The sequence below is a fragment of the Alexandromys fortis genome, unplaced genomic scaffold, assembly GCF_014885135.2.
Source record: "Alexandromys fortis isolate MF-2015 unplaced genomic scaffold, M_Fortis_MF-2015_v1.1 scaffold_2_1_26212458, whole genome shotgun sequence".
Lineage (NCBI taxonomy): Eukaryota > Metazoa > Chordata > Mammalia > Rodentia > Cricetidae > Alexandromys > Alexandromys fortis.
In genome coordinates this window covers 6,362,161-6,375,641 of record NW_026067930.1, presented here as the reverse complement: position 1 = coordinate 6,375,641, position 13,481 = coordinate 6,362,161, and positions in this window count along the sequence as shown.

The following is a 13,481-nucleotide window of genomic DNA, read 5'->3' as shown; positions in this document are numbered from 1 at the left end:
ACCCACCTCCATCCAGGTCTAGTAAGGTGAGCATCCAAGAAACTGCCTAGGCTCCCACAAAACCAATAGGTACAGTAGGATCAAAAACCCATTGCCATTGTTCTTGAGGTCTCAGTAGAAACCTTTAATAAATAAATAAATAAATAAATAAATAAAAGAAAAAACAAACAAACAAAAAAAAAGAATTCAGACAAGTAACAGAAAACAGGAATTATATAGCCTCTACAATACTTTTAATTTAATATGGGAATACTAAAATAAAAAACACCATAGATTTAAATAATCCGACAGTATCCTTACTCATGTGCTTGGTGGTTGATTCTGATTCAAGTTTCATTGTCACCTGAGGCTGTTTTCTGGATCTCCTTGTTCTGGACTCCCCATGAGATCTCCCTTCAAGATCAACGTTAGAACACAGGAGTCAAGTTCATTGTGGAAACGCCCTCAGTGTTCTCCACCTGATGGATGGAACAGCAGTATTTCTACTATGTTGTATTGATAAAACTGTTACACAGCTCAGATTCAAGGGACAGATAATTATAAACTATCTTTTTTCATTTTACTTACCAATCCCAGTTCCCACTCCCTACCCTCCTCTCATGCCTCCCTCACCCCCTGCTCTACCCTCCATCCACTCCTCAGAGAGGATAAGGTACATTGATTTGGGGAAGGTCCAAGGCCTTCTATATTTAGGCTGAACAAGGAATCTATCCAAAGAGAATGGGTTCGCAAAAAGCCAGTACAAGCAGTAGGGATAAATCCTGGTACAACTGCCAGTGGCCATTCCAGTCTACCACAGTCATACAACTGTTAACCACATTCAGAGGGTCTATGCTGGTTCCTTCTCTGTCTCACTGGACTTAGTGAGCTTGCATTAGCCATTAGCTCAGAAAAACTGTTTCACTGGGTGTCTCCATCATCGTCTTGACCTCGTTGCTCATATTCTCACTCCTCCCACTCTTTAACTGGCCTTGGAAGCTCAGCCCAATGTTCTGCCGTGGTTCTTTGCCTCTGTTTCTATCAGTTGTTGGATGAAGATTCTATGGTGACCTTTAGGATACTCATCAGTCTGGCTACAGGACAAAGGCCAGTTCAGGCACCCTGTCCTCTATTGCTTAGGGTCTCAGCTGGGGTCATCCTTGTGGATTCCTGGGAATTTCTCTAGTGCCAGTTATTTTATTTTATTTATTTATTTTTTGCTAGCCCCATAATGAGTCCCTCCATCAAAATATCTCTTTCCTTGCTTTCGTCTCTGTACTTTCCCCATCTTGACTATCCTGGTCCCTCAAGCTCTCCTCCCTTCTCCTCTTCTCCCGTACTCTTCCCCTTCCACCCTCCCTTCTCCCCCTACTCCCATGCTCCCAATTTTGTCAGGTGATCTTATCTATTTCGCCTTTCCAAGTGTATTTAAATATGTTTTGCTTAGTGTTAACCTTGTTACTTAGCTTTTCTAGGATCATGAATTATAGGCTCAATATCTTTGGTTTATAGTTAGTATCTACTTATGAGTGAGTACATACCATGTTCATCTTTCTGAGTCTGGGTTACCTCACTCAGGATATTTTTTTTTTCTAGTTCTGTCCATTTGCTTGCAAATTTCAAGATGTCATTGTTTTTTATTGCTGAGTAGTACTCCATTATGTAAATTTACCAATATTTTCTTCATCCATTATTCAGCTGAGGGGCCTTTAGGTTGTTTTCAGATTCTGGTTATTACAAATAATGCTGCTATGTACATAGTTGAATAAATTTCCTTATGATAAAGAAAATGCAAAGGTCTAAATGACAAAGATCATATTCAGTCTACGCCAAAGTATTTTATTTTTAGTGTGTGTGTGTATGTGTGTGTATTATGTATACAGATACTGACAGAGGCAAGTAAAGGGTACCAAATGCTTTGTGTGGTTTTACAGATGTGAGCCACTTGACACGGTGCTAGAAAACAAACTCTGTTAATCTGCCAGAGTAGTAACTACTCTTTACTTCTAATCCACATTCCCAGCCTCTTTTGTAGATTGTATCCTGACTCTTTATATTAATCATTACCCTTTTTACTAACTTAAGGACTCCTCTGGGTCATAAGCATCTGTGGCCAGGGCTTGTGCTCTCACTGCTTCTGGGCAGATAACATTGTTTAGTGCCCCTTGGAGTCAGTAGCAATGATTGCTCAGTGAATGCTTCTCCTTCTTCATTCTTTGGGAGAGTGCAAATAGGTCTCAGGATTGAAATGGCTCTCTGATGTGCTGCCATTTGATCAGGTGCTAAATGTGTCTCATCACCAGAATATTCTCAGTCGACAGTAACAAGTTGTCCCCGGGAAGGGCAATATCTCCCTGAGTAACAGGGATCCAGCATCCAGCTTTGCATTATATCGCTGTAAGGCAAATCAGCAGTTGCTGGAGATTTTCTTTTTAATGTTTTATTAATGGAGCTGTCATCTGACAGTCTGAGTATTTTAATTTTGCATGACTTGAATGTTACTTTGGACACTTCTGATTGCAACATCTACCTGGATCACTTGGAATGTTGAGCTGGCCGAGCAGAACAAACTGAACAGAGTTCACCCATACTTTCTCAGCAGCAGACATTTCCCCTGGAAACGGACTTCTTTCCGGAAGCACCAGGATGGTGTACAGGTCCATGAAAGGTCCAGATTGGTGTACACACACAACCAGCCAACACTCTCCTGCCCATGTCTGCATCATCTTCTAAAGCAGAAGAGGGTAAAGAATACAATCTTTGATAATAGGATTGGGATGCTCAAGTTCTGTTTCTATGGGAAACACTAATTTACCTTTCAGTAGCTTGGTGATTTCTCTGGAAGTAAGGGAGATTGCATCTGCCTCACATAGAATTTGTGAGGGTCCTCGGGATGTCTAATATGTCACACAATCTCTTATGGAAGACCACCAATGTTCAAAGATATTTCATAACAAGTTTTAGTAAAAAATATTATTATTGGCTTGACATCAACATGGTAGTGCCAATGATACCAAGATAGGAATTCAAAGTGACTCAAATTGAAAAGTTTAAGACTTTTCTTTCATTATTGTTGCATTTTCTGAACAAATATGTCATTCTCCCACACTAGTTTGTACATTTCTCTTATACATGAGATTATACATTTGAAGAAGGCATTTCTAAATTAGTTTTGTGTTTACCTCATTTATATTCAGAACAGGGAATAAGAATACTTTCATGAGAAAAGGGGAGTGATATTATCAGTCAATATAGGTGTTAATTTAAAGGAAATACTGGGAGTGTTTTCGCCAAACTGAAGTGATAGCTTACTTGAAAACCTTGTATAACTATATCTAAACCATCGATGTATAGTTAACAAATTAAATGCTTCTAAGTCATTTTACCACAAGTCAAAAGTGACATCTTTTTATTCACATTTCTTCACAACTGAGCTATTTCTAACTTTGGTTTTTCTATACATGTGACCCACATAAAAATTCTATCTTCCAAAATAGATGTATCAATGTGCTTTTGAATTCCTCCCTTTCTCTGAAACCACGTCTCAGGGCAACCAAATTCAAGCTCTGTTCTACATCACTTAAAACCTATTCCTTTCATATCTTTCTTTCAGATACATCCCTAAACCAGCATTAATTATAGATATTAGAAAAGTGTCCCAAGTGGTGACATGTTCCTTCTGTTGCCCAAAACAAAAATTCCAATCTTAAGTATAATTTCATGATAAATTCAAGCCCACACAGTGTCACAGTCTCTGGTCTTACCTCAGTGTGCATCTGGAATCCCAAGCCATAATCTACTCAATGATCCTCCTGACAATTTATATGTCCATGAATATGTTTACCTATCAAAGTCTTTTTTTAACTGCCTGGGATTGCCTTCCTGCTTTGCTTCATGGTAGAATTTGTGCTTTACATTTCAACTGCAATTTATTTGATGCCAACTTTAATAAAGATATCCTGCCTCCCTTGGGAAGAACTGGGAAGAACATTTAAATTCCAAAGCATTTCATCCACACCTCCAGAATTCCCTAGTCATTTAAATGCAGAAGATAACTCTATTTTATTGAACTTATCCCTGCTGTTGGGACAATACAGAAAGATATTCTGACAAAATGTGTAGTTTGTGACATACCTAAACATTATCTAAATATTTAACCTATTAATTTGTTTGAGAAATTTACACACGCTTCTAATGTGTCTTGATCAAGTCTACCCCAAGGTCTCTTCCCTCCAACTTTTACCTTGTCATAATTCCCTTTCAATTTCATGTTCTCTTTTATTAACTACTGAGACCAACTAGTACTGCTAATATATGCAAGGATATAGGACCATACACTGGTGCACAGGGCAACAACATTGAAGAAAACTGGTGTTATCAAATGCTAGTCGCTCCTCAGTTATAGGTAAATCTTCATGTGCCCTTCCTCTATTAATGCTTAACTTTTGACTGGCTTGATGCTTTTTAAGTCTTGTGCATTGTTTTAGTTAGGGCTTCTATTGCTATGATGAGGCACCATGGCCATGGCAACTCGTATAAAGGAAGAACATTTAGTTGGGATGGCTTACATTTTCAGAAGTTTAGTCCATTATCACCATAGTGTGACATGGTGGCATACAGGCAAGCATGATGCTGAGAAGTAGCCAAGTGTCCTACATCTTGACTTATAGGCAACAGGAAGTGGTCAGAGATACTTGGCATGGCTTGAGCATAGATGAGACCTCAAAAGCTGCCTCTACAGTGACACATTTCCTCCAACAAGGCCATGTCTACTCCAGCTAAAGCACATCTCATAAGAGTGCCACTGTCTTTGGGGTCATTTTCTTTCAAACCACCAGATGGATGTAGCCTCATCCATTGTGAGTACATGTGAGCAATGGTCCTGTCATGTCCAGAAGATACTTTTTCACAGAAGTCAGTCCTTTACAACTATAGATCTTACAGCTCCCACTTCCTTTATGTCCATTGAATATCTGGGCAGGAAGAAAGATATATTAAAACAAAACATGGTTGTGTGTGGTGGGCTTCATGAGTTCTACTATTTTAAAATCAGACTTAGCATTCTGTTTTTGTTATCTATAACAATTTCACATATAATTATACATTTTATATAATATATACATACACACACATATATATGTATATATATATATATAATTTTGATCATATTTATCCACACATCCACAACTTTCCCCTTCATGTCATTTTCTTTTTAATAATGCACTGAGTCCAATTCATGATGCCGTCATGGGAAAGGACAATATACCAACAACTACACCTAATAGAAAAATATGATCCTGCCCCATATTTCCATCTACCTTTCATAACCCATGTGCACAATTATCCTTTTCATGCCCCAGAGATCTTTCTCCCCATCCTTCGTCATAGTCCTTCTCTACTTCCTGACCTCTTAAGATATCCTACATTAAACACATGATCTAAAAATGTGAAGTTAGATTCTTATGTCAGGGAGATTATGTGTTTGTACTTTGGAACCTTCACTGCACAAATTATTTAACCATTTTGATCCATTATCTTATAAATTATGTCTTCAGTTTTCATTCTCAATTGCATATATGTAACACATTTATTCACCCATTTACCTGTTCATGGGCATCTAGGTTGATTTCACTTTCTAGGTATTAAAATAAATAGAAATAAACACATGCGTTATGGAAGTTAGAGTCTTTTGAGCCTATGTCCAATGCTGCTCTAGCTGGGTTTATATCTGAATTCTAGTTTTAACTTTTCTATGAATCATCACACTGACATCTGTAGTAGCTACACCCATTTGCATTCCCTGCAAGGGTGGATGAGTGCTCTGTGTTCCCCAGACTCAGGACATCATTTGCTTTTACTCTTGATCTTGATGTTAGAAATTGTGGCTAATGGGATGGGATCTCAAAATAATTTGATTTTATGATCCCCTGATGTGTAAGAATGTTGAAAACTTAAAATGTTTTTAGTCACTTGTATTTGTTCCTTTGATACAACCAAGGTTGGTTCCATAGTACATTTCATTGCATTGTTTTTCAGATGTTTTGAGTTCTTTGTGTAATAGAGATAACCAACCCTCTGTCATGTAGTTTGGGAAGAGGGTTAAAAGTCACATGACTATGCCTGCCCAAATTTTTACATAGATACTCTGTTATCTCATTAGTAAACATGGCTGACTTTGTGCTAGCCTCATGGGGCTTTTATTGTTAAGGCTCTGTAGCATAACTTGAAACTAGGCATTATTCTACTTATTCAGGATTGTTTAGGCTATCTGGAGTCTTTTATACTCATATAAATTTTAAGCTATTTTCTACTTTCATGAACGATTATTCTGGTATGTTGATTGTTATTTTATAGAAATCATATACTATTTTGGTGGGATTGCTATTTTGTACAATATTTACTCTCCTGATACATGAACACACAAGGTCTTTTTGTTTTCTAGTATCTTCCTCAATGTACCTTTTTAGTGTTTTAAAGTTTATTATAAGGATCATTCATGTCCTTGGTTAGTTTCACTACAAAAAAATTTTTAGGTTACTAAGGAGAGAATTTTTCCCATGATTTCCTTCTCAATTTATTTGTCATTGGTGTGTAGAAAGTCTGCTGATTTTTTAGTAGGTTGATTGGATATCCTGGAAATTTGCTGAATGTGTTTATTAGTTCTAAACATTTGCTGATTGAATCTTTAGGATTTCTTTTGTATAGAATCATAATATCCTCAAATAGAGATACTTTGACTTTTTCTTTCCAATTTGTATTACTGTTATTTGCTTTTTAATCTTATGGCTGTTTCTAAGATTTCTAATATTATACTGAAGGAATGGAGAAAGTATACACCTTTATCTTTATCCTGATTTCACAGGAAATATTTTGAGTCTTACTTTGTTTAATATAATGTTGGTTATAGTTTTGTGATATATAGTCTTTATTACAATTAGATGTGCTCTTTCAATTTAAATCTCTTTAGGAATTTCTGCATGTCAGATTTTGCCAGAGCGGTTTCTGCCTTTATGGAGAGGACTATGTGATTTCTATCTTTAATTCCTTTCAAGTATCTTATAACATTTGTAGTTTACATATTGAATCATTGCTGCTTCTCTAGATTAAGGCTAGGTTCATTATGGCAAATGATCTTTCAATGTGTTCTTGAGTTTGGTTTACAAATACATGGTTGAAAAAATTTTACATATGTGTTTCATTTATTTTAAATTTTCCAAATTAACAAAAAATGTTTTAAATAAGACCTGATCATTTTTTGAACTTCATTGATACCCATTTTAATAGTTCCCTTATAATCTCTAAATTTATTACTTTGTCATCTTCCTCTGTCTTTTGTTTTTTGACAAAAACCTTATTAATCTTATATACCTTTTCTTTTTTATTTTGTTACTAAAATCTTTCAATGTTTATTACAAAGGTAAATCCCAATCCTTGGCATGTATTTATCAGTAGAATTTCCGGTATCAAGTCACAAAGACCTCATAAATTTTTAGATTTGTCATGACTGGGGTCAGTTACAAGCAGAGGCCAATCATACTGGATGAGGGTTTATTGGATCTCCGTCTTTGAAGTCTCCTACACATACTTTTGGTAATAAGCCACAAGGACTTTCAGATGGACTGTCAGCATACATTTAGGCCACATGACCACCACCCTTCACACAGACCCAGATATGCACACTAGCAAATTGCTCCTTGCTCAGTAGCAGAATAGGATCTAATAAATTGTACTGCTGTGTGCTGTGTGTGTGTGTGTGTGTGTGTGTGTGTGTGTGTGTAATGCCTCAGGCATATCCAGGCCTTTTCTAGCCACATAGATGAAGCAGATTCCCTGTTTGCAGAGTGCTGTAGCTGTTGCTATCTTATGTCTTAAGACTTTCATGAACTGCATGACATTCTTGGGTTGTAGTTATTGCTGTGAGAAAGAACTCAAGCTCCTCAAAACACAGTGGCTCCACCAGATGAATTATGTTTATATTTTCAAAGAATCAATCATTTTCACTTTCATATTTTTATTTGTCTGTTTCCCATTTTATTAATTTCTACAGTGACTATAGTGATCTCAGTTGACTACTTGATTTGAAGTTTGTACAGGCCTTCTCCCATAATGTAATAATATGCATCCTTAGATTAATTATTTGAGCTCTAACTTTTGGATGTAGCAATTTAGGGCTATAAATTTCCCGCAAAACTATTTTTACTGATTTTATACCATAGGTTTTGACATGTTGTGCTTTAATTTTCTGTTTAGTCTAAGATTTTTTAAATCTTCCTTTCTATTTTTATGGACCTGATGATTTTCTAATGTGTTATTTAATCTCCATAACTTTGTATACAATCTGTGTTTTCTCTTGCAGTTGGTTTAAAGTCTTATTTTCTTGTAAGCAGATATTACAGAAGCCATTGTTTTAATATTCTTATACTTATTAATAATTGGCTGTATCCTAATATATGCTTCAATTTAGAGAAAATTTACTGAACTATTGAGGATATTGTGCACTGTGCACATAGATGCACTTTGCATATGAGTGAATGGTAAGTGTATTTGATCTATGACACAATTTAGTTATTTTGTAATTTTAGGGTGAGTTATGTATCTTTTAATTCCTACTGTCACCTTTTTATTATTTAATTTTTGTCTTTATCTGATTATATTAGTTCCTCAACCTTATCTTCCAGTTCAGACATTCTTTTCTTGCCTTGTTCCGTTCATTTTTGAGATTTTTCTATAGGAATTTTTATTTAACTGATATTTTTTCATACACAGTATTTCAAATCCATTTACCTTCAGTATTTCTGTCTTTGTTGAATTCATTTTTAATATCATTTCAATTACCTTCCTCATCTAATCCAGTTGTTAATATTCTCAACTAGGAGTTTGCTTTTCCTTTTTGATCTATTTGAGCTTATTGATTATATTATTAATAATTTTATACTTATGTAATAATTACTTTGAGTTCTCTGGAGTTTTATGTTACTATCACTTTGTGACATTACTGTATCTTTAGAAATATTTGGAGGAATTTAGTTGCATTGATTTTTAAAAAAAAATATATATTAAGATGTTGGAATGTAAACATATTGAGTTATTTCATTGCAGGGGATTTTTAAATCACCTGTATTCTTTTAGATGATGTATTTTTATTATCCAAATACTATTGCTGAAGTGATAGAGATGAAGTGCATAGTTCAGTAAATAGTTTCTTTGTCTTGGTGCCTGGTGAAAACTCTATATTATTTCTCAAGTAAAATATTAACTGTGAGAACAACTACCATTGCTGGTTGTTAAAACTATACAAATTTTTGTACTAGCCAATTAATAGCAGTGTCTTCTTCTAGTTCAGTGTTTTTAAGGGATTCTGAGTGTTTGAATGAATGAGTCTATAATTCTTGTGCCTTATCTTAGGGTCCTTTCCTTCTTTTGGTTTTACTTGTTCAACTTCTATGTGATAGTTTTTGCTTTATCTTATTGATATGTGGTGTCCTTCTGTATATGTGTTGTCCTTCTGTATATGTGTTGCTTTTATTGATAGGTGAATAAAGCTGTTTTGATCAATGACTTAACAGGGTAAGTCAGGTGAGAAATCTGAGCAGAAATATATAGAAAAAGTAGACGAAGTCAAAGAGATGCCATGTAGCTGCCTAAGGAGAAAGGAGTCACCAGAATTTTTGAGGTAAGCCACAGGCACATGATGATACGCAGATGAATAGAAATGGGTTAATTTAACATATAAGAGCTAGCTAGGTAGGACTACACCTAAGCTATTGGCCCAACAATATTGTCATTAATATAGTTTTGTGTGATTATTCAGGAAACTAACAAACCATCTCCACTTACATTTTATCTTGTAATATTTTTTCAAAAAAAAACAAATGAATGAGAGCATAACAGTTACTAGTATAAATATTTTCAACTGATTCATCATTTATACCTGCTGGGAGAGGAAAGATCAGCTTTCTACAATGGAATGACACTGGTTAGTATATAAAACACTCCAAGTCAAGCCTTATATCCAGGATTAGGTGACCAACATATATTGGACTCCACACTCTGTGTGTGTGTGTGTGTGTGTGTATGTATGTGCTTTTATTCTGTTACAACATTACTGGTTACTTTCCTCTTAAGGCAGTATTTTATTTTTTCATGGTTTGGGGGGGGTGTTATTGTACTGTGTTTTGATTGATTTTTGAGGGAGAACTTAAAATTGGGTAGACAAGGTTAGGGAGGGAAAGGATCTGGATGAACTTTGGGAAGGGGAATATATGATGAAAATATATTAAAATTTAAAAGTTATTTTAAATTATAAGAATATAATGAAGCATACACAGTGACATCTCTGTCTCAGTATAACTAGCCAAGGATATTATGAACCATATTCAGATCATTGTTTGAAAGCTTAGGACTGAGAGAAGCAGGGTTTGCAAGGATATAGATAAAAATAACTTTCAGATTAAAAAAATGAAGTGCTTATGGTAGCTTGGAGAGTAATTGGGGATGTTGTTAGTGTCCTTGGAGTTTAGACACTATCAAATTTAGGAAAAACATAATTAAGTAGCAAAAATGAAAGAAATTAATAAGAATGTAGGACTTGTAAAAATGAGGAAAAGTAGAAGAGACATAAAAATAAGAGTTGGAGTATAAAAATATGTATAATGGGTAAAGGGTAGTAAAAATTATACTGCAGTATGGTTGTAGAAACACATACTAATACCTGAAAATTTAATTGAACAGCATACACACACACACACTCACACACAAAGAGACAGATATTCAAAGTTAGATACTGAATGATCAAGAGATAGTGATTTGCTAGTATAACCACAGTGAGTTAAAAGGAGAAGTTCTCATACCCTTCCCATTCTAGTGTGCTCTATTGGGGCTGTGTGAGGTAAGTTCTGAAATCTCAGTGTTCTGTGTGGTTCTCTGTGAGGAATAGGAGGTTATATGTCCTTTCATGGTGGTTACTTTAGGATCACCCATTCTGCTGTGACCTCTTTCTCTGAGTATTTTGAGCATTGTGACACTCAACACAGGTAGAATTGTTGCTGATAACAATGATGAGCACAAATATATGGTTATTAATCATTGTTATTATTGTCTTTATACTGCAGTAGCATGCGTTGAATCTAGAATTGAGCACATGTGGGTCAAGCACTGTGCCACTAAGCTTTATGCCCACTAACTTATTATTACTAATATTTATCACAACCTGAGAACATGTTACTTACTGAACATTGTTTTTTTAACAATCAATATGCTAGTTCATATTTACTAAATAACTTCTGAGTGGTTTTCCTTCCTAGGAGTAAGAAGACTGGTAGAAATTATAATAACATAATTTATGTAGAAATCATCATATGATATATACTGTTTGAAATTAAGCACATTAAAGTTGATTCACTTTGAGAAATGGACTAAATTAAGGAAATTACATAAAGTCACATAATCTTTATGAGGTTAAGTCAGAAATGAATCTCAGGAAGACTGATTCATTTGTCTTTCTTCTTAACAACCCCAGGAACAGACAGGAAAAAAAAAACTATCTGTGTGGATTTGGCACGAGGAAAAAGTAATAGGTGATCAAGTGATGAATTAGTAAGTAACATATGCATTCTACAAAAAAGGTTATTTGAGTGATGGAGAAAGGGACAATCATAGGACAAGGAAAATGAGACCTACAGATTGAATGGTGTCATCATCCAACTGGGATTCAACTTCCTATTAAAGGAAACAGCCACCCAGTGTTTTGATAAGTATGAAAGTTTAAGAACCAGGAAGCAAGCTTGTTTGTATATCTAAAACATAGTGAATTTAGTTAGAACTCTTGGGAAAGAAAATGAAATATGGGCAGTGGATAAGATCCTTGTTCTGGGAATTGGTATTTTACCTTCAAAGACTGTGATAGATTCTATAAAGTGCATTATTTGACAATTTCATTATGATACAAACAGAATACAGTGTGCTTACACAAGCCAACAGGTTACATTACTAGACATCATAAGTCTCATCCTATGAGAATACCACTTTGACTGAATCATTGTCAAAGCACATAGGAAGCTGCATGTAGAATGTACTACAGAGAAAAGATTGTCACTAGAGACACCAGTGGAATCTCAGTTGCATAGATCTAGCATTATCGATGGAATTTTTGAACTAGAGTAGTAGCAGAGTAGATGAGACAAATATTTACATGATACTTAAAGCTTCCAAGCTTGTGTTTTGCTCCTTTAAGAGGTAGTAACGGGGCACAGAGTGGTTTAGAATTTTAATTTTAATTCAGTTTTCTGTTACTAACCCAAGATGAAATTTGAATCTCAGACTGCCCAGTTCTAAATCCTACAAATCTGACATTTTAACATTTCTGGGAGAAGAAAAGTTTCTCATAGAATCTCAGAAAACAAGGGTTTCAAGGCTGGTGACATTCTTGGCCACAGCAACCAGGCAAGTAAAGTCATAATCAAAAATACATGCAAGCTCTACATTTATAAGAAGTAGCTGATGAAGGAGGCCAACTCATATACTCAATGGAATCTTAGAGTCATGGTGGTGCAAGGACCAGCTCCATAGGAGTGTCTCCTGTGCTGACTCACAAAGAGAAAAAATGGCTTCAATTACAGGCTGAGGCTCATGACCAGGGTGGGCAGTCTCAATATGGTACAGAAAACCTAAAAGACTTCTGGATATTCACTGTTGTTCAGCCCACATAGAACATATAAAGAAACTGAGTTCTGTTATTACTCAAAAGAAGGTAATCACAATGGCAGCAGCATCAACAATGACAACAACAGAAAAATGGAATCATCAACAGGGTAACTGAGATCACTAGCAAGACATGGACACAATGAGGAAAAAAGCTAGACTGTCGCTTCGGCCATACATCTATATAGAGGCTACTGAAAAGTGCTGTCCATATTTAAATTGATTCTTTCCACCTAAATTCACCTGATCGAGAAACCCTCTTGTAGTTTTTCTTCGCATCTTACTTCTTGGTTTAGTTCAAATCCAGCCATGCTGACAACCAACACCAGCCATCACAATGAGAATGGGGTAGGGTTCTGCATTTAAACCTCATGCCATTTCATTTGCAAGGAAACTTCTGAGATGTATTTGGTTATAGTTGCAATATGAAAACAAAGATGAGGGCTTCAAAAAGTATTCTATTCAAGGTATCTCCTGGGGAGTTGAGCTCTCAAACCTTAGACTCTATAATCTATTTCTTTAACATTCTGCAAGTTTTAGTTTTTTGAGGCTGAAGCTGAGAGAAGCCAGGGCCATTCTGAAGGTGACAGCAGTAAAAGTCACAGCCTACTAGAGGTTCTTAGATTTGGAAATGTTATCTCTGACTATTTAGAGATTTTTGAGCTGTAAAGTTAACTAATCATGTACTGTATTGATTTATTTCCCCATCTTCCTCCAAAATTGGCTATTGGGAACAATAGAATCTATACAAGACTTATCTGTGCAGTTTGGGTTCACAGTGTTCAGATGGAAAAGAAGAGTCA